The 22,426-nt window shown below is 41.5% G+C and overlaps 1 protein-coding gene across 1 annotated transcript in view; it reads left to right on the top strand.

Moving 5' to 3' along the window:
- The window catches only part of slc8a2b (solute carrier family 8 member 2b), a 63,469-nt gene that overhangs the window by 3,177 nt on the left and 37,866 nt on the right, over positions 1 to 22,426 (top strand). The window contains exon 2 of the mRNA XM_086080111.1: positions 18,646 to 18,684. The gene's annotated coding sequence lies outside the window, so the exon portion shown is untranslated. The remainder of the gene's footprint in view (positions 1 to 18,645; positions 18,685 to 22,426) is intronic.

The raw sequence follows: 22,426 nt of genomic DNA, 5'->3' as shown, positions 1-22,426 counted from the left end.
ATGTACAATACTTTTCCCTCCAGGTTTTCACACTTGTTAAAAAAAGTGGGAAAAAAATGTGAAACTAATAGAAATAGTTCAAATGAATTTTTGACGTCTATAGCCGTCAATGGCAGTGAATGAGTTAATACAACTCCTTGCTTCCTAACTACACCTCCTCTCTGTCTGAACTGCGCCTTCCTATCTCCCTATACACCTCTTTTCCTATACCGCCTTGCAACCTCCTTCTTTTACCATCCATCCACCTCAACCTCTTATGATTCCTCCTCCTTTCCTCATCCTAACTACACCTCTATCTACTACCTTCTCCTCCTCCTCTTTTTTTTTTAAAGTCCTATTATGGTTTGCGATTAGTTGGACCCCAAAGCTGCAACAAGACGTCAGACAACTCAAATAGTCTTTATTCCAAAAATCGAAAGGGGCAAAGTACAAAAGAACACAACTGTGGAACAAAAGGTGCTACCAATTGGGTAGGAGAAGAACAAACAAATCATTAAAAATGCTAGACTAAACTCACCGCCACAAACAGGAGGACCGGACTGCAACCCAAAAAAAGACGAAAACCAGAATGCAGACCGTAAACAGAGGAATAATCCAGCAACCGTGCTGGTACGCTGGGTGAGCCTTAAAACAAGGAACTGATTACCAATTGCCCACAGGTGTGTACCTCCGTGCTCAGCTGCCCCCCCTATGGGCCACTAACAAATCATATGGAAAGCTTGCAGGAAAAAAAAAAAACATACTTCCAACTTATTTCCTCTTCATAGTTCCCTCCTCTTCTGATTTCACTTCCTTGCCTCATCTTCCTCCCTCTAACCACACCCTTCATGCTTCCTTGTCCTCCGCTCTTAACGACACATCCTTTTATCCTAACCACACCTCCTTTACTCCCCATCTTTTTCCTGTTTAAACTATATTGCCTCCCTTTGTAATTACACACATTTCAAGCCTCCTCCTCCTCCTCCTCCTCCTCCTCCTCCTCCTCCTCCTCCTCCTCCTCTATAACTACACCTCTTTCCCTCCTCTCCTTGTAATTACACACTCCAAGCGTCCTCCTCTTCATCCCTCCCTCTTCCATCTCCCGCCTCCTCCGATGGCTCCCGGGGGAACTCCTGGCGGACCGTTTCCACTCGCCGCCACTCACCCGCGGCCGCTCGTCACACTTTTTAATTAGGCTAATGAACGCTGTGAGTGTAGCGGGTGCAAAAAAAATAAATAAAAATAAATCACTGTTGCTCTCTCATAATCGCAGTCCCGGGGATTGATTCGTTCCGGCAGATGGGTGCGGACACGCTGGATTTGCAGAAAGGTTGATGACTGCCTTGGAAAAAAAAAGGAGAAAATAAAATGCATGATGGAGGGATTGGTGGTATTTAGAGGAGGAGGAAAGGAGGTGTAGCTAAGAGGGGAGGGTGAGAAGGAGGGATGTCAGCAGATGACGTGCATTCACGACTCACTCCTGCCTTCCCTATTTCCTTTAGTTTTTGATTCATTCCTTCATTCTCCTGAGTTAGTGCTTCTTTCATTCTTTCCATCACTTCTTCCTTCATTTCTTTCCACCTTTCTGAAACACCTCTTCCTTCCATACCCGTTTATTCCACCTTCAAGCCTTCCCTCCCTCCTTCCTTCCGTTAATCCTTCATTCTCTACTTCCTTTGTTCCTCCCTCCACCCATACTTAAATCTTATTCATGCCTTCGTCTCATATGTCCTTTCTTCCCTCCTCCTTTCATCAATATATCAGCCTTCATTTCCTCCCTGCTTTTTTCCTTCTCCGATTACTTCCTTCCCTCATTCCTTCTCAGTACATTTCCCTCCATGTATCATTCCTTCATTCTTATTTTCCTTCTTCCTTTGTTCTGACCTTGCCTCCTTCCGTAGCCCTTCATTCCTTCCCACCGCTTCCTTCTTTTTCAGTTACCTCGCTCGTTCCTTCATTTGTTTGCGGCTTTTCTCTTTGCGCTTTCTTCCATCATCCTTTCTTTACCGCACTTCATTCTTCCTCCCTCCTTCCATGGCACATCATTTCTTCTTCCCCTTATTATCCCCATGCCTACTACCCACCTTCTTTCCTCCTTTTTTCCCCTCCCCTCCCCAATCCTTCCTTCCATCCTTCTTTCTCAACCTTTCTTTTCTTATTCCACCATTCCTTCCTTCTTCAATCATCTCTTCTTGACCTTGTCCCTTAGCTCACTTATTCCTTCTTTCATTCCCTCCTTATTTTGTCCTTCAATCTGTCCTCACTGCACCCTTCTTTCATTCCTCACTCCTTCCTTCAATTCTCCCCTCATCATGAAGGAGAGAGGATAGAAGGAAGAAAGGAAAGAGAATGAGAGATGAGGACAACAGTGGGCGGGGGTGGGGGGGAGTGAAAAAAGGGAGGAAAGATAAGTCAGGACTGATGGAGGGAAGAAACAAAAGAACATAATTGTCATTGACTTCATTATTTATTGCATCACTCGGGATCTTTAACATATTGAGGCCGGCATGAAAACGGTTAGCCTCACATTCAACACTTCTCATATGATATGCACGCACGCACACACATGATGAGGAAAGAGCCAATAGGGACAGGTGGTGTCTTGGTTATTGGGAGTATGGAAGTGGACCTGTGTGTGTGTGTGTGCACGAGTGCGTGTGCGTGTATGTGTTCTCGCTCGCCGCCCACGTCTTCCTTCCCTGGCGTCCTGAGACTCGAGCGCGTGGGCAGCTAGATTAAAGTAAAGTCAGTGCGCCGCCGCCGCCGCCGGCACAAAACCTCTTAACATGCAACCTGCAAAGCCAGCATGTGCATCGTATCAGATGAACGCTTAGTGTCGTCGTACAACGTCCAGGAATGAACATGCAGACAAAAACATGATTGGGACTTATTGTTGCACTTTTCCCACATATGGTGCAACCTCCTTGTTAGCATAGCACATGAAAGCTTTTGAATGATCGTTTACTGCGTGTTGAAAGATGTTAACCCTTGTTACGTAATAAGAAGCATCTGGCAAAAGACCCAGAAAATCTTCTTATTGTCCACTGAGCAGCCTGGACAGAGAAAGTGCGTGGAACTGAATGGATGACTAAAGGCTCATTCCTTCCTTCCTTCCTTCTTTCTATCCTTCCTTCCTTCCTTGTTGCCTTCTTCCCTTCCTTCTTTCTTTCCTTGTTGCCTTCTTTCCTTCCTTCCTTTGTTCCTTCCTGGCTTCTTTCTTCCCTTGCTTCCTTCTTCCCTTGCTTTTTTCTTCCCTTCCTTCCTTTCATCCTTCTTTCTTTCCTGGTTGCCTTCTTCCCTTCCTTCTTTCTTCCCTTCCTTCCTTGCTTATTTCTTCCCTTCTTTCCTTGCTTCCTTTCATCCTTCTTTCTTTCCTTGTTGCCTTCTTCCCTTCCTTTTTTCTTCCCTTCCTTCCTTCCTTCCTTGCTTCTTTCTTCCCTTGCTGCCTTCTTGCCTTTCTTCTTTCTTCCCTTCCTTCCTTCCTTCCTTGCTTCTTTCTTCCCTTCCTTCCCTCCTTTGTTCCTTCCTTCTCTCCTTCTTTGCCTCTGTACTTTCATCTTTCCCTCCCACCGCTTCCTTGGTTCCCTCTCGTTATCTTCCATCCTTCCTTTCCTCTTCCTTAACTTCCTCCTTCCTCCCTCGCTTCAGAAATCTGTAATTCCTCTTTTCCATCCTTCTTTATACGCATATTGCTCTGCCTTTCCTCTCTTCCTTCCTTTGTTCATTCTTTGAAGCCTCTCTTCATCCCATCTTGCCTTCATTCTCTGCTTTGCTCTTCTATCTTTAGAACCTTCCTTCAATCCCTCCTGCGTTCTTCTTTTATTCCCTTAGCCACACCTCTTCTTACCTCTCCCTGATCATCCCACATTCCTCCCTTTCCTCATCTCCTTCAGTCTTTCCCTTCCTTCACTCCATCATCCCTTCATAGCTTCCCTCCCTTATTTCATCTTCATCTTTATTATTTCTTGAACATCTGTGTCAGATTTCTCAAATCTAAAGTGCAATTATCATCAAAAGCGGCAGGAGTTAAATTCTTGTGGGTTAAATGGAGTTATCATTCCAGTGGAGCAATACCGGGACAGAGCCTTTCTCTAGTCTCTGTTTTCCCCTCGAGGGTTTCCGGATGAATCATCTGCTCTGGGGTGAAGTGCAGACTGCAGACTTTGCTTTATGTCGTGAAGAATACTCACTACTACCCATATCTTAAAGCGCTATTGAATTTGGATAACACGAACACTGCCTATAGCGCCAACTGTGCCACCCCCAGAAAAAAATCATCTTAACCCCATTGAGGCGAGTCTATAAATAAACGGTTGTCATTTTTCACCTAACCGAGAAATGGTAAACCGTTTATGCCTGTTCTTGTCATTGTCCACTTGGCCATATTGTACTGAGCCGCCAGGATGCATTATCATCATTCCTTTCGTTCTGTAAATGTGAATAGGGTGTTCACTGGTTATGCGAAGCGGCAGTCACATTGGTAAGATGTGGGCGGGGCTGTCACTTGCTTAAAGGCACATCATCTTTCTGCCATCCAAGAAGAAGCCAGCGGATTTTTTTCTGCTTCAGTGCGCACTACCACGTTAGCACAACTCATCATCTCGCTAACCTCTGACTTTGCTCCCTCTTTGTGTGCGTGCTTGTGTGTTTGTGACTTTTTGTGTGTTGATGTTACACCTACTTACCCACACATTATACCTTGTGTGACTTTCATTCATTTGGCTCTGGGCAGCAGCACATCGGCAGCAGCTGTGTCTTTTCATGAATTGGAAAATGGGAATATTGGCTTTTTGCAGGATACGCTAAATTGCTCCCTAACGAGACATTTGGACGTTGTAGCAGAGAGCAAGAACACTTTCCATCTTCATCTGCTCTTCTGTGGCACAGTTAAGGCTACACGTCTTCTTGAATTAAAGCGCAGGAGCCTAATTAAAAACATTTTGAGTGTGATAAAATGTGGACAAACAATAGGAAAAAAAGTACATTTTCATTCATAAAAAATGTAATTAAAATGTATTTTTAAATAAATCAAATAATAAAAAAAAAATATATGAATGAATGAATACAAAAATAAAATGAATTATTCTGACTGTTAAATAAAATTATTTCTAATTGATCCAATAAATATAACTTCTTTTTTTTAAATTAATAAATTCATGTAGAAAATAAAAATAAAATAGGATTTACATGAATAAATGAGTACACGTTCGTTTAAAATAATTGAAAATGAAAACCTAATTTAGATGAAATGAATTGTGTGTTAAATTAAAGTTAAAGTACCACTTGATTGTCAGACCCACCTAAAGTTCTCCGCATTCGTTGACTTCCAATTTGGTGTAGGCATAATGTGTAAACATGACTTTTTTGGCTCTTGCTTTATTAGAACGGGACAGACTTCATTATACATTCACAGTCTCCAATACCTCCATTGAGTCGCTGAGTTCTTTTTTGTCTTTTTTGTTGTTGTTGAAAAATAATCAACAATAGGATCGGAAAACTCCCAAAGTTAAACTAGACCTAGCGATTTTTCAAATTACAGTCCTGCTCACTGTTATTGGCACCACTTCATTTTTTTCTCGACAATATCTTCAGAAATCAATGGAAATGTACCAATTTTATATCATCAGGACCTTTTAATTGGATGTCCAAAGTAATTCAACAAAGGAAATAGTTTTTTAACTTACATAATGTAATTCCAAAAAAATAGAAAGCACAGCATGTGCAGCAATAATAGCACCCCTTTTTGACATTTGGCAGTGATGACGGCTTCCGAACGTTTCTTGTAGCCATCCATAAGTTTCTTGCACTTCTCCGCTGGTATTTTCCCCCACTCTTCCTTTGCAAATTGTTCAAGCTCTTGAATGTGTGCAGGTTTCTTTTCGCAATGGCACATTTCAGCTCATATCAAAGATTATCAATCAGATTGAGATCAGGAGTCATTGCTGGCCATTAAAAAAAATTGTTTTTCCCTTTTTAACCATTCCTTTGTGCTTTTGGATTTGAACTTTGGGTCTTTGTCTTGCTGGAGGACCTATGACCTTCAACTCAAACCAAGTTGTCTAACACTTGGTAGGACATGTCCTTCCTAGAATGTGTTGATCATTTTCTGATTTCATGATTCCTGTGATACGATCAAGGCCTCCAGTACCAGATGTAGCAAAGCAGCCCCACAGAATTATGGATTAACTGTGTTCTTTTCATTGGAAGCTTCATTGTGCTTTTTGTAAACAAACTGTTGGTGTGCATTGCGGAAAAGCTCTATTTTTGTTTAATCTGTCCACAGAACAGATTCCCAAAAGAATTGTGTTTTGTCCAGGTCCTCCTTGGCAAAGGTTAGCCATTCTTTTTTATGTCCGTCTCAGGAATGGTCTTCACCCATGAAGCCCTGTTTTTGGTTCAGTGTGTGGCATATGGTACTTCTTGAAATCATGATCCCAGACTGTTCCAGGTTGGCTTTCTGACAGCTCTTTTGTTTACACGATTGTGACAAAGGAAAAGGGGATAAAAGGTGGCTTTTTAAAACATCAAAGTCATCATTCATTGGTTAATTCCCGTCAATTGGGCTCATTGGTTAATTCACGTCAATTGGGCACAGACAATTTAAAACAGGGATTTCTCATGTGATTTACCAAAGGTGAGTCAATGGTGCCAATACCAGTGACAGAGCACATTAAAATTATTATTTTTTTTTTAAAGTATTTGGTCTTTAGAACAAAACTGTTCGCTGTAAAAAAATAAAAAAATAAAGGATTTACTTGATTATTTTTTTCTAAAGATATTCCACATTATGTACTTTACTTTCATGGGTGCCAATAATGGTGAGCAGGACTGTAAATAGATTTGTAATTGAACTAAAAAAACAATTTTAATAAAGTTTTTCATTTAATCATCTAAATGAGGTTTTCATTTTCAATTCTTTTCATGTAACATATCTTATTTTATTTAGTGTTTTTTTAATTTTCTACATTTAATCAAACATGTTTATCTAAAATATTCTATTTTATACTTATTTGATCAATTATAAATAATTTTATTTAACAATCAGAATAATTCATTTTATTTTGATAATTATTCATTCATATTTTTAAATGGTTTAATTCATTTAAAAATACATTTCAATGTTGTTGTTGTTTTGTTTAAAACAAAAAACAAATCTTTGATCTCCTACCAGCTTCTTCATTAAATCATCTTCCTGTAGCCACATGCAGTGTGTGTTTTTGTGAGTGTGTATGCAGATTAGTGCCCTGTAAACCCCAGATGATGCATATGAGTATTATTGTGTTGCCATATGGTGATGTCACTCTATGAGGGGCTTACAATGTATACAAGTATAAGTGACTTACTTATATAAGACGCCTTTAGGCTCTATCCATGCAAATGTTGTTGACATTGAATTGCTGTGTGTTGGTGCGTGTGTGTCATTGTATTGTCAAGTTGTCGGAAGTTGCTGCTCCCTTACGAGCCTCTGGCGATTGTTGCGTAACATTTAGCTCGTTTAATCATCACGTGACTCCATCATGAAAGATGAAAGTGTAGTTTGGAGCAATTTTGAGTCCCGGTGCCGATCCGATAAACGATTGCCTTGGCAGAGGTCCTACCATAGTTTGTCGCAGATGACACGATGACTTCAGTTGGGTGAAAAGAGGACAATTGATTGAAAAGTCAGGCGAAGATGTACACTCCAGTAGACGCTGACGCGATGTATTGTGTCTACTTGGCGAGCGTCTGTCTGTTGCTCGCTGATAAAGCTCGTTGACATCAGCATGCTATCAGCAAGCGCAGCCGCCGCCGTCAAGGTGAAAGTCAGGTCAAAAGAAGGGAGACGTCTTTGTTTGTTGGCCATGAAAGGCTTGTTAATAACAACAAGAAGTCATTAGCACGTCTAAAAAAATGGAAATGTATTTTTTGTCACGACAGTGTAAAGCTATTCTAAATCAAATTTTCTTCTACACGTGCAGTCTGAGTCGTGATGTCAAACAGGCATATCAATCATACCGAAACTCGCGTGAAGAGAAACTGTTGAATAGCTGTGTCCACTGTAATGGCTAATATGCTCATTTGCATATCCGATCACACGTGCTGTCCCAAACATTTGGCAAGAATCACGTCCAGCTGTGAAAAAAAGCATCCGGTGTGACTTCCTTCGCTGTAGCAGATTCAGATTTGTATCCCATCACGAGTCAGTGAAGCGTCCGACTGAGAGCCAGATGGACTTTTTACAGCTGCCCATGATGCGCCTCGCTCAACTGAAATGGAGCATTGGAGGCCGTGTTTGGCATTTTGCGTGTCCGTCGCTAAAGTTGACACAGTACGCATCTACATAAACTACACTAATAACAATCATAAAAGAAAAAAACTCAAATTATTGAAGCCATGACGCCAAAAGGGTCTTTGATGTCAGTTCAGCTGTTTATTAACAGTTGAACACCCACTGGCCATCTGCTTAGCAATGCTAGCCAATCACAGCGCAGCATAGGGAGGTGAATGATACATTTTATAATTTTAAAAATGGTGCTCATTTAAATGCATTTTCATGTTTTGTTTTCATTTTTTTATATCTTGTTTTTTGTTACATCATCATCATGTCTGAACTTGAACTTTTTTTGTTGTAAATTTTATATACATTTTTTAAGTTATTTATTCCTTGCTGGGACTTTTTTTTTTAAAATGTTTTTTTTTTAAAGAAAGCATTGAATTAAAATCAATTTTAGTATTCTTTAAAATGTGTTTTATGATGACTGTAAAAAATTGTTTTTAGGGGTGCGGTGCAGCACTCTGTCTAAACACGGCATTCTGATTAACTCATTCACTGCCATTGACGGCTATAGACGTAAAAAATTGTCAACAATTATTTGAACTATTTCTATTAATTTTCCTCTTTTGTTAATAAGAGTATGAAAACCTAAAAAAATACATATATATTGTACATTTAGAACAGATATAAAATTTGTGATTAATCGTGAGTTAATTATTGAAGTCATGTGATTAATTACAATGAAAAATTGTATTCATCTGACGTGATTTAAAAAAAGAAAGAAAAGATTATTTAAAAAAAGGGGCATCAGGTGATTAAAATTTTAATTGTATTTAATCGCATGACTTCACTAGTTAACTCACAATTAATCACACATTTTATATCTGTTCTAAATGTACAATAAAAAAATTCTAGGTTTTCACACTCTTGTTTACAAAAGTGGAAAAAAATGTTTAGCTAATAGAAATAGTTCAAATGAATTTTTGACGTCTATAGCCGTCGATGGCAGTGAATGAGTTAATATTGCTTATGAGGAATAAGAATTAAGCAGATTAATCTGGGGCGGCCATTTTGCCACTTGCTGTCAACCGACAATGACATCACAGTGCCTAAGGGCTCATCTTGTGAACGTCACATGATCAAACCCAGAAAACTGGTGAGCTGTGATTGGTCGTTTGTTACCTGAGCCCTGAGCAACGTTGATGTCATTTTCAGTCGACATCAAGTGGCAAAATGGCCGCTCCCTGAGATGGATAAAAACAGGTGGATTTTGCTGCTTAATTCATATTCCACGTGAGCAGTAAAATAATGTTCTTAGTTTGTTAGCCAAGATGCTAACTCTATTTTACTAAGGCACAGTTACTATGCATTTAGTTTTTGAATGTGCAAAATCATGCTGTGGTTTGCGGGTTAGTTTGGAGAATCCTCTTGGGCTAGAGCTGAGCTACGACAAAAACTACCCAAAAATTAAAATAATACACTCAGTGGAATTAAGGGATGATGAATGGAGGCCGAGAAGTCACTGCGGTAAAGAGGATGGTGTAATTCCACCGCCACTTTCACTAAACCACCAACATGGTTTTTACCCAGCAAATTGCGGGCTTTATTTAAAGCCGAGGATTAATGTGGCTGTGTGCGTGTATGTGTGCACTGATTGAATTCTTCTCCACGTGTAACGCTCCACTTACATCCCATAATGATGCATGAGTCGTTATCTCTACTGCCTTGTAGCCGTCCTGCTTTCCAATTAGCCGGAAAGGGAGAGAGATGACTCCCTCTTCTGATCAAAGAATAAATGTTTGTGAACATTTGGAGTCGGGCTCTGTTGCTAACCCAAACAGCAGTTGTCTAAAAGGTGTCGAGCCCCTATTAGTTCCATCAAATAAATACACACCTCTCTCAAGTTAATGCCCACAATTTCCCAACGGGTACTAACTGTCACAGTTCATGGAAGCTATTAGAGTTAAGTGCTGAGCCCATTGGATCGCTTTTGCTAACCAAAACAGCAGCAGACACTAAAAGACTCTCAGATGAATAGCTATGTGGAGTCTTTGCACTTGTTATAAACCATGGTGCTGCACGCTGTAAAAGAGTTCACTACTTAGCCCATTAGAACTCTGTTGCTAACCAAAACAGCAGCATCTACAGGAGCACGTAAACAGTCTCTTAGCCAAATTAAAGTGAAGAGTGTTGAAGTGGAAAAGAGGATATTATGTTATGTAGTATCGGCATCACTGATGACCATCAGTGTTCCAGTAGATTCTGACTCGGTGGTCATTCCACAATGTTGTGTGTCCATAGACCTTGAACTCATTTGTGAACCAAATCAGCAGCACCAAGACAGTCAGGTAAACTGCGCTCTTCCATTAAACAAGGCACTGAATCCCGGCACGAGTAACGGGAACGGCGTTCGGTTGATTCTGATAGGGGATCCCTCCACAATGTTGTGCGCATCCAGATTTCACCTTTCCCAATTTTCTTGAATGCACCGATTGAGTTGCTGGAAAAACACTTGAAGGAATGTTGTTCATGAGCGTATTTGAACTCCTTTGCTAACCAGAACAGTAGCACTTAGCGAGCCACATGGTCACTCCAAATCCGGTCAAATCCAATCCAATCTTCAACCCAATCTGCTGGGTCAAAATAACTAACACAACATTATGTAAAAGTAATCCAACCTGCTCAAAAACTCAGTTAGGAACTTATAGTTTTTTTTTTTGTATTATAAAAGGCCTAGCCCATCTGCAGTAAATAATGGTCCTCCAGGATACTATTTTCTGTATGTAAGCTTGGTTTTCTTGGAGCGAAGACTTAGTTTGTTAGATGGAAAACTTTTTGAAGGAAGGCTTCTAAAAATATGCAATAAAGTGTGTCAATGCGTGCGCGCGCATATGTGTGTGTTTTTATGTGTGTGTGTGTGTGTGTGTGTGTGTGAAAACCTTCTCATTGCTTGTGTCAGCCTCGCGCGTCCTGGGTCGGCTTGCTCTCGCTTCCGCACCGAGTCGACCTGTCAGCGTGTCACAACGTTGAGCTCTATTTTAAATTGCTCGTTATTCTCTCTCCGAGTAAATTTGGAGCGTCTTCTGAGAGGGCGACAGAGGAGAGAGACAAAAAAAAAAGAGAGAGAGAGAGGGCGAGGTGGTGGTGTCAGCGGTGGACTCATGAGTCAATCTGCTGGCCGGCTGGTGAGACACACTGGAATAAAAAGAAAGCCTGCTCAATTAAGATGAGCGATTTTGCTGTTGCTGTCCTGTGAGATGAGCCGCGGTGGGCCGAGCTCAAACAAGTAGTACGAGGTGGGATCTTTCTTAGGGTGGACTCACACGAGACCGTATATGTGCTGTGTTTGGCACCAGGGGCCTGATTTACTAAAAAAAACAAATAGCGGGTTTTAAATTGCATGTTGACTCAAACTGATTGTGGGCGTGTTCCCTGGTGTTCTGATCGGGAAACAACATTTTGAAGCTCCATTAATGCTGTGCCGTATTGGTAATGCTACTTCATTTATGTAGCGCTTTTCCACCTTACAAGGCCCTCAAAGTGCTTTACGTTGGACTAGCCGTTCACCTACTGATGACGCAGCATCAGGAGCAACTGGGGGTTCAGTATTTTGTTTGAGGATATTTCGACGTGTTCACAATGGCATGAAATCGAACCCACAACCTCTGGATTGGGAGACGACCACCATATCACTGAGTCACGCTCATGGACCGATTGTCAAGGAAGAAGCAGATAGTGTTCATTTTATCAGCTTGTTTTTTGAGCATTTTAGTCTTTATTTGAGTCCAAGAAAACATAATTTTCATCCGTCTAGTTCAGGGGTCTGCAACGTGTGGCTCTGGAGCCACATTTGGCTCTTAAGTCCCTCTTCTGTGGCTCCTTGTGGATCTTAAAATAAAATTTAAAATTAAAAAATATATATTATTTAAAGGAATTAATGATTAAATACAAATGAATAATTAAACAACAAACAAATTAAAAAAGCCAAAGGTAGATTTAAAAAAAACGTTAAAAAAATAAAAAAAATGTCCAAAAAGTGACCATAAAATGTTCAAAAAGGAAAAGGAAAAGAACGTTGCTCCTCTCCTCTCCTCTGACCATTTATTCACGATAATCACCAACCCGAAATAAACCGAATGACTCAAAATAATCTGCAAAGTCTAATTCATAGACCACGCCACAGTACAGTGCGTCATATCATTAACTCATTCACTGCCATTGACGGCTATAGACGTCAAAATTAGTTTAACATTTTTTCCCCCACTTTTATTAACAAGAGTATGAAAACCTAGACTTTTTTTTGTATATTTAGAACAGATTAATCGTGAGTTAACTAGTGAAGTCATGCGATAAATTACGATTACAAATTTTAATCGCCTGATGCCCCAAATTTGTAAATCTTTTCTTTTTTTTTCTTTTTTTAAAAGAAAAAACGATTATTAAAAAGTAGGGGCGTCAGGCGATATTTTTTTAAAATTGTAATTAATCGCATGAATGAATTTTTGTAAAGAAAAGATTTTTTTAAAAAAAGAAAAGAAAAAATTATTAAAAATGAGAGGCATCAGGCGATTAAGATGTTGAATTGTAATTAATTGCATGACTTCACTAGTTAACTCACGAATCACAAATGTTATATCTGTTCTAAATGTATAATAAAAATGTGTTCCTAGGTTTTCATACTCTTGTTAACAAAAGTGGAAAAAACTGTTAAACTAATCGAAATAGTTCAAATGAATGCATGGCAGTGAATGAGTTAAGGTGACAGCTCCAATTTTCACGATAACCATCACCATGCGCAACAGGATTCGACTATTTTATCTTCTCTTTACCACATTATGATTTGTGAAGTGTGTTGCCCGATGTCTTCCTGCAGTGTCTGTTCTTTCTCTTCCATAATGTTAGCCAGCGTCATTGCATTAAAGCGGCAACAGTGCTTCAGTGTCTGAGCGTGTGTGTGACACATCACGTCTTGCATCATCCCCCGGGGGGGGGGGGGGGGGGGGCGGTCAACCGGGCGATGAGCGTGCTGCAGCTCCCTCCGAGACCCGCTGCACGCACACACACACATGATCGAGCCCCCGAACGATTGCCCCTCGCCTCTTGTCCGCGTTTACGGCTGATCGCCCAACAAGACGACTTGACTTGACTGTCATTTAAAGTTAACGCTGTGCTGTTCTTCTACTATTAGAGTGGAAAAACTGCTGTGTTTGTGTAGAAGAAGTTGTAAGTGGGTCAAACTGCAGTAGCGCCCCTGATTTTTTTTGTTTTTGTTTTGAGAAATTCAGCCTTCAAAGCTTGCTTGATTAAACCACATGAAATGTGGTGGGGTGTGTCTGTTGTCACGAGTCAAAAAGCCGTCACTGAAAGGTCACGCAGGAAGGCTGTCGTTTCGGTTTTGAAGCGGCAGCCATTTTGTCCTTGCCATATGTCCCTCAAAAACGACCACTTTTTTTCAGACCGATGCCAATACGAGTACTCAACTCTTGAGTAGTCACCGCTACATTTTAAGGGGAGTATTCGTCATTGCATGTGGTTGAAGCGTTGCAGTAAAATTTGATGACTCACCATAAAACATAAAACTCTAATAATTAAGATCATTAATTTTTTTTCTAAATTCAGGCCTCAAAATGAGTTTGGCTAAGCAACATGGAATTTTATAGACCATGTCTATCATGAGTACACCAACAAAAAGTCTTAAAAAGACAAGAGACACAGAAAATCTGCCATTTTGTTTGGAAGCAGCAATTGAGGGGCATTTTGGATATTTCCAAGCATCTTTTTTTGTATTTTGTTTGCTTACAAGTATACTCCCCAGACCAGTGACAATAAATTGGGAAAATGCTTAGTTCTTATCACTGCATGTGGGCGCAGCATGGTGGCGGATTTTTTTGATGACTTACTGCAAAACACAAACTCTAGTAAGTCAACCTCACAAGGTCAGCGCTTGGCTTAACGTCTTGTGTGCGAGAGAGACATAAACAAACCGAAAAAGAGTCACTAAATTAATTATTCAAACTTCCACTCACTTGTTTTCCACACGGATTCATCAGGATTTTTATCGACCTACAGTAGTTTGGCAGTTTATTGGCTGTGTTTGAAAGTAGCTGAAATGCTGAATGAGCTCCACAAACAAATGGATTGCAAGACTGTGTGAATTTGCTCTATGCGTGTGTGCTTGCATGCATGCGTGCATGTGTGTGTGCGCGCGCTGTGACCTGTAAATCTGTAAGGGTGAATGACGCAATGAGTGAGAACATTCTGATCAAGTGTGCACCTGCTGCGAGACCACCTGGACTAAACAACAAACAAAGCACACACACACAAGTTTGTTTTACTACCTTTGTGAGGCCATCTCATTGACATAATGCATTTCCTAGCCCCTCCCCCTAACCCCACCCATCAAAAATGATTGCCTACCCCCATTCCTTACCCTAACCTCAACCATAACCCAATTCAAACCTAAACTCTAAAACCAAGTCTTGACCCTCAAAAAGAGGTCTTGAGTTGGCCAAAATGTCCTCACTTTACAAAAATGTCCTCAATCTGTTGGTTAAAGATGTATTTTGGTCCTCACAATGTCGTATGTACAAGTACACCCCCCCCCCCCACACACACACGTTGGGTTTACATTACTAGTGGGGACATCTCATTGACAATGCATTTCCTAGACCCTTACCCTAACCCCAACCAAAAAGAGGTTTGGACTCATGGAGAACACCAAAATGTCCACACAAGGACACGTGGTCCTCACAATGATAGTAAAAACCTAGAAAATGGTCCCCATGATGTGAACACACACACACACACAAATACAGGGACAAGTTGGTCCCCACAATAATAGTTCAACCGGACATATGAGCCTCGTCATGTAGAAAAAACAAATATACAATGCACACACACGCTCACACACACGTGCGTTCAAGGACAGCAGTTGCGTGTCGAGGGGGGGGGGGGGCATTGCCAATTCCACACAGAAAAGCCCCAGCTGAGAGATTCAAACCCACAAGTGTTGACGATAAGACACACATGCTAGCATGTGGTTAGCATGTTTCATGAGCAACAACATAACATGCCTCACTGTGCCACCAGGAAAGGAATATATCAATATGTCAGACCACGAGGACATCCCCCCCACTGTGCCATCTCACAGATGATTTTTCAATCAGGTCTGGGTTTTCCTGTTTGGCTAGCTAGAATATTCCTCACCCTGTACGGAATTTCACCCTTTTAGTAATCGCGCAGCGTCACTTCCAAGTCATTTCACTTTGTCATGTATGTCTTGAGGCTTTAGCTCACATACATACACACACATTCGGACACAAGCTGAAAGACTTATTGAAGCCTTTCTTCATCGTCCGTCACTTTCTCATCAGGCCTTCACAACAGACATCCTCGATCTGTGTGTGTTGTTCCTGTCATCCCCCGATCTCTGATGCGCGTCATGCTCTTCATCCTCATGTTGTTTTTCCCCTGCACTGGCTTCACCTCACAAGGTGATGGACTGGTTCCGATGCTTGTAACCCCCGGTGGCAGGTCTCGGAGGGAAAGCGTGCTTTGATTTGTACTTTGGGAAGCCATCCGTCAGCTTCGGGAAGTTTTTCCCTTGTGGGGCAGCTGCCAGAACAAGTGCCGTCTGGTCTGTCACTCAGGACTTGATTTACTTTGACTTACTTTTTTCATTAAGTTGTTGAATCTTTGCCTAGCATCCATCAGGTCTGTTTTGGTTGAGTCTGCAGCTATTTTGTTCAAGTTTGGATTAGGCTGTAGGGTTACGGTTCGGGTCATTTTAGGGATAGGCCAAGTTTCGAGGGAGATTTAGGTAAAAGGGTTTAGGGTAGGTTTACAGTTTGGGTTGTGTTGACGTTATGGCACTGTTTTAATAATTTGAGTTCTGAATGGCAAATTAAATTGTGTCAATTTCAGGCGGGCAAAAAAACAAAAACAATATCGTTTTCATATATGATTTTCCTCCTGCTTTCATCGGACCCCGTCGTTATGCAAACGAGTCACCTCTGTGTGCTCGAATGGCATTTAGCGCAATTATCTCGTGCTAAGGAAGCATGAGTAAATCGGTGTTACTCACACGCTGCTAACATGGCCGACTTAAGACGCTCGTTAGAATCAATTCTTCATCTGAGCCATCGTGAAAGTCGCTGCTTTGGCCTCGATTGTCGATCGGATCGTTATGCAACCAATGGCGCTAAAACGGACGCTCACGTGGATCGTGGATCGTTTTCTTTCACCCCTCAACAAAGTATAGAAGGGATGATGGAATGACGAAGAGATGGATGATGGCAGAGAAACAATAAAGTTAAGAGGAGATTCATGTGACCTGTAAGGAGCCTTCTGATTGGCTGCAGCACCTTCATTAATCATCTTCCAATAATTCATTGCCGCTTACAACCAGACACGCCCCTCTCTTTCTTTTATACTACAACATTAAAACTTTACCACAACTATAACAAGCTGACGCTTTCATTTATTTCCTCCCTTTACGCCTTTCTCCTTTGCCGCTACCCGAGCGCGGGCTTGCTCGCCGTGCTCGGCCATTATGGCGCCTGACAGCTCATTCTTTCTCCTATCAGCGCTTCTTCGATTCCCTTTAACAAGGCACCTCTGTCCACCAATGGTCAACTCGCGCCTTCAACAAGCTGCTGCATCCTCAAACGCTTGACATTAGCGCACAGGGGCGTTTTATCAGCAGAAGTAATGGGACGCGTTCTTGTTCTCCGCTGTTCTTCCCTACCAAACTCACTAAGGTCCTGCAGTGTTTGCGTAAATTGCGACAAATAAAATTGTCAGATCGCCTTTTCAGGCCTTTGCAGCTCATTACATATTCAGAGTCGAGAATGGATGAATACGGTTAATTTTAGGGTTTAGGATTCGGATTTTTGACAATAATATGTTCTATGCAGCCCCACAAGTCTAAATATGGCATTCAGGTTGATATTGTGTTAGCGGAATATGAGTTAAGCAGCAAAATCCAGCCTTTTTTATTCATCTGAGGGGGCGGCCATTTTGTCACTTGCTTTCGACTGAAGATGACATCAATGTTGCTCAGGTCTCAGGTAACACCATTTACAGCACAGCTTCAGAAAACAGGTGAGCTGTGATTGGTCGTTGCCTGAGCAAAATGGCCGCCCCCTGGGATGGATAAAAAATGGCTGGATTTTGCTTCGTAGCTCACATTCCACAAATGTAATATTAATCAGAATGTCTAGTGAGGTCACATAAAACATATTGTCAAGAAATGTTTAATGTTGACTTCCACTTAAAGGTTAGCGTAGGGTTAGGGACAATTAGTAGTCTGCTGTGTTTTTGGGTTAGAGTGAGTATATAATATTTAAGAATGAAATGACATAAATTTGACTTTTCTACCACCTTTTTAGCACTTAACTGACACTGCATGATCAAAATATATATTTAACATCATGTGTTCAAAAATCATTTTAAAATGATCACATTAAAACAACCTAAATTAAAAGTTTTTTTTTTTAAGTAAGTTAAAAAAAAAAGGCTAGAATTTTCTTTAAAACAGACATATATTAATACCTTGATTTGTGGCTATCCCAATTCACAAATTAAACCCCTTTTTTTTTCTTTTTTGGTTTTTAAACTTTAATATTTGAAGCGTCTCAATACTTTTGCCCAATGCAGCATAAAGGCAATCTGCATTGCGCCTGGAGTTACATTTTAATTTCTACTGGTCCCTTTGGTACATCGACGCTTCTGGTCTGTGCGGTTTTTGATGTCGGTGTGATGTTTCTTCGGGTATTGCTTGTCTTAACTTAACAACTCGCGCTTAAGCAGGCAGAAACGTTTGAAAATGCTGTCAGACTATTTTCTTTATGTGTGTGTGACTTTATTCATGTGTGCTTCTTACTCTATGTGTGTATATATGTTTGTGCTCACAGTCGCGTAATAACAAAGCACGACACTTTCTGTCTCGCTGGCCTGCTTAATTCAATTTAAGTTTAATTTAAAATCATGTTGTTGCTCGCATGACAACACACACGCGCACAGGCACAAACACACACACGCAGTTACATGGTCAAGAGTCGGCGTGCGGTGGGATTCCACGCATCTCCATTTTGAGCATGAGCATTTTCCGCCATTGTTACGATCTGCCTCTTTGGGGACCCGCCCACACATTATCACATGCGCCAAGTTGAAACACACATCAAGGTCGCTGAATTTCAAATGAGCGTCGATGTCGTTTAGAGTGCGTTAAAGGATGGCAATTTGAAGCTAGACCAAAGCAAACGATCACACTCATACAGGTCTAATCATCTTCCCGCAGGGGGGGGGGGGGCTGTGTCCTGTCACATGTCAGCGTGATGAGATAAGATGACATAATCGTGTTAAAAAAGTTCAAACGTAATCATAATTGGATTTTTGTATTTTGGTTTCAGGGAAGCTGAACCCTCGTGCCCCCCATGAGTTTGAGTCAGGTAAGTTCAATGGATTGCATATGTGAATGGAAAAACTGAAATTTATGTTTGGCATGTGTGTGGCTGTACAGATAGATGGTTATTGTGTGTATGTGCAAGGCTCGCAATATGTGGTTTCAACTCATGTGGCGAGGAAGGAAGATGACATTAAAAAGTGGGCAAGGACAAAAGTACAGTCGCATGTTTTGCTAAACTTTGTCACTTCAGATGATGAGCCAATGAGTAATCTAAAAGCTCTGAGGCGTATCAATACTAGTGATGGAGTTCGATGCACGTGAGCGTCCGCTTTTCATCCGTAAAATTGAAAGGAGCACCCGTACAAAAGCTTTAGTAACAAATGGCTCACTGCTACTTCCGATATCTTACTGGAAGTCGCTCCCATAATTGTTTTTACATGAGAGCCCTCAGGAATAAGGCAGATATGCTAAAAGCAATACAAATGCCTGTATTTGCATAGTATCTGGGCAGACATTTGCTTCCCGTCAACATGTTCCTGCTTTCCTGCACACAGCAGTCTCATCAATCACGTCCAATTGCTTGCAACCTTTCTGTTTATTTCCCAGCGCGATCGCATCTCACACCTCGTTAGCCACCTTGACGTCATCCTGAATGCCGGCATCCAGTCATGTCATGCCTGATGTTAGCGTTAGCGAGCAGCATAGCGTCATGCACGTCGACAACTCGGCCTCTCAGGAATATTTGAAGTTTGATCAATAATTCTCCTTCAGTGTGCTATAAAATCACTCCTGTGAGTGAAGGTGTTGGAAATCAATATGTGATGTTGGGATTTCTGCATCACAAGGGACTGATGAGGTTACAGACAATCCCGTCTAAACAGATGATGTCATGTTCATCCCGTTTTTTTCCGAGCAGCATTGCGAGTGGAACAAGTGGTGCAGAAGATAAGTGAGCATATACCGATAATGTAATGAGAAAACAACATGTGCCAGATGATTGCAAGTGGAACAAGTGGGTGCATTCAAGGTAGGTGTGTGTGTGTGCAAGGTGGGCAACGTGGTGACGAAAAAAGCGTAGCCAGGTAATGTAGTGTCAGTCAAATGGTTTATTGTAAGTGGAGCAAGTGGGTGTATTCAAGGTAGGCAAGCGGTGAAGAAGCAGAGCAGTGGCTTGTGTGTGCAAGGTGGGCAAGTGGTGGTGATTTACAAAGTGTAACCAGGTAATGTAGTGTCAGTCAAATGGGTTATTGTAAGTGGAGCAAGTGGGTGCATCCAAGGTAGGCAAGCGGTGTGCAAGCAGAGCAGTGACCTGTGTGTGCAAGGTGCGCAAGTGGTGGTGATGAAAAAAGTGTAACTAACCAGGTAATGTAGTGTCAGTCAAATGGTTTATTATAAGTGGAGCAAGTGGGTGCATTCAAGGTAGGCAAGCGGTGCAGAAGCAGAGCAGTGGCTTGTGTGTGCAAGGTGGGCAAGTGGTGGTGATTTAAAAAATGTAACCAGGTAATGTAGTGTCAGTCACATGGTTTATTGTAAGTGGAGCAAGGAGGTGTGTATGGGAGGCAGAAGTTGTTTGAAAGGCAGTTGAGTTAGTGTGCCAGTCAAATGACTTATTGTAAGTGGAGTGAGTGGGTGTATGTGAGACAGGCAAGCAGTTTGAAAGAAATGTTTATGTGTGAGGCAGGCAAGGGGGGCAGAGGACATTTCAGCGTAACGAGATAATCGTGTCAATGACGTTGCTTATTGCAAGAGGAGCAAGTGGGTGTGTGTGTTCAAGTCGGGCAAGCGGGGCAAAAGCTTAAACATCTCTTTAGTTGCTAATATACGTCCTGCATGCTGCACATCGTCACGGCGACAGCGACGCGTGAACCTTAGGTCTCTGATGACTCCTGCCCGGATACAGTGATGGGCGGAGTGTGGGGCTGCTGCCTCCTAATTGGCTTCCCGGGAGAAGGCCAGAGGGGAGATGTCCGTGCACACACGCGCACATGTACTCACATGTTCATGCGCACACGCAGGTAGACACTGCTATCCATAACCAGGATTTAATTGGCGGCCATCGTCTTACATGCTCGTGCATGACACGCTTGTGTGCGCACTCTGAGATAGTCTAAAATGTTTTGAGCCATTTGTGCACTTGGCTAGCACACACACACACTCACACACTAATGAGGTCATAAAGAGCAGAGATGATATAGATGTTTGTCTTTAACACCAATTAGCCCTGTAACCTCTCTAATATTACACATTTATGATCAAACACACACTCGCGTTATCTATATCCAGACAATTCATTAGGTACACTTGCTAATGCGATCCAATACAAAATCCTGCATTTTGTTGGCTCAAAAAATGGCCTCAGCAGCGGCCTTGGGACTTTTTTTGAACATTCAGCCGCTGAGGCTGGTTGGACTTGGCAACATGGAATTTAGTAGACACGTCTATCATGGGTAAACCGACAAAAGAAGTAAAAAAAAATCATGCCCAAAAGCTCACTGTAAATCTGCCATTTTTGTTTTGAAGCGGCCATTTTAGGGTTATTTTTGGGCCATTCTAAGGAATCCCTCACAAACTGCTGACGGTTTTGATTTGACTTCCATCCAATTTGATCCATAAGGGCAACAAAACAATAACATTGGGTAGGCGTGTCTAAAAACACACAGGAAGTCTGCCATTTTGGTTTGAAGCAGCCATTGTAGTGCCATTTTGTATGACTAAAATAAGACAACCGACATTTCTCTCTCCTCTGTGTTCTACTTTACTACAGACGCTCTTTCCCCTCTTTTTCCTTCATCCCCTCCTTTTCCCACTTTCCAGTGTTTATCTTCTCCTCTTGCATCAGAATGACTCCAGTGTCTCTAAGTTTGTCTGCGTGTGCGCGCGCGTATGTGATGTGTGTGCAACAGAGAAGCTCCCATCAGTGCAAATCCCCCAATCAGGTTATCTAATCTCATCTAAATACGAATGACTGCAGGCTGATTGCCACACACAAACACACGCACACACGCATCAAGCACACAGCTTCCGTGTTGGTTTCTGGAAACTAATGAGGGCAGAGAGAGAACGCGGGACCATTGTAATTACTGAGGGCGGCTGGCGGGAGATGAATGGCTCGAGACACACACACAGGCACGCACTAAATAACGTTTACGGAGCGACCAGAGGGAGGTGAGGGTGAAAGAATGACGCTGGCACAAAAAAGGAGGGACGCCAAATAAAAGAGCATTTCCGTCGTTTACACCGCAGTGCTCTAATTCACTCACGCTTTACACTGGCAGATATCCCATTCCAATCTAGTTTGGATTTAAATCAAAGCTAAAATTGAGATCTGAGGATGTCCCATGCCATGTGTTTTTCCCTCTCCTGATACAAAATGAAGGATTTCTATGTGCGTATTGCCCCCCCCATCCCGCCTTTTAATAAAAGGAGTTGCTTTGTTGTCGTAGCTAAATTTGGCTCTTATTGATTTGAATAATTCTTCAAAAAAGAAGAGGCTTCAAGCCGTTTATTGACATTCCCATTTGAAAGTTTACATTTAACTAAACAGATTTACACGTTGCGCAACAACCCCAAAATTGCCTTATACAAAAGTCCGATAGCATTATGCTAAAACGCAATACAAAACACAATTCTATAACCACACATATATATATATATATATATATAAAAAAAAAAATAATATATATATATATATAATGGAAAATACCTCAACGTGCAATTAAAGGCACATTCCCTTCTTTTAAATGGAGAGTGAATTACAAAGTAGCCTTGGTCCAAAATATTGAAAA

This window comes from Leptonotus elevatus, chromosome 7 (assembly GCF_054856555.1).
Source record: "Leptonotus elevatus isolate MCC_2025b chromosome 7, RoL_Lele_1.0, whole genome shotgun sequence".
NCBI classification, from domain to species: domain Eukaryota; kingdom Metazoa; phylum Chordata; class Actinopteri; order Syngnathiformes; family Syngnathidae; genus Leptonotus; species Leptonotus elevatus.
The sequence above is the reverse complement of the archived record's forward strand: the minus strand, read 5'-3'. Positions and strand labels throughout refer to the sequence as shown.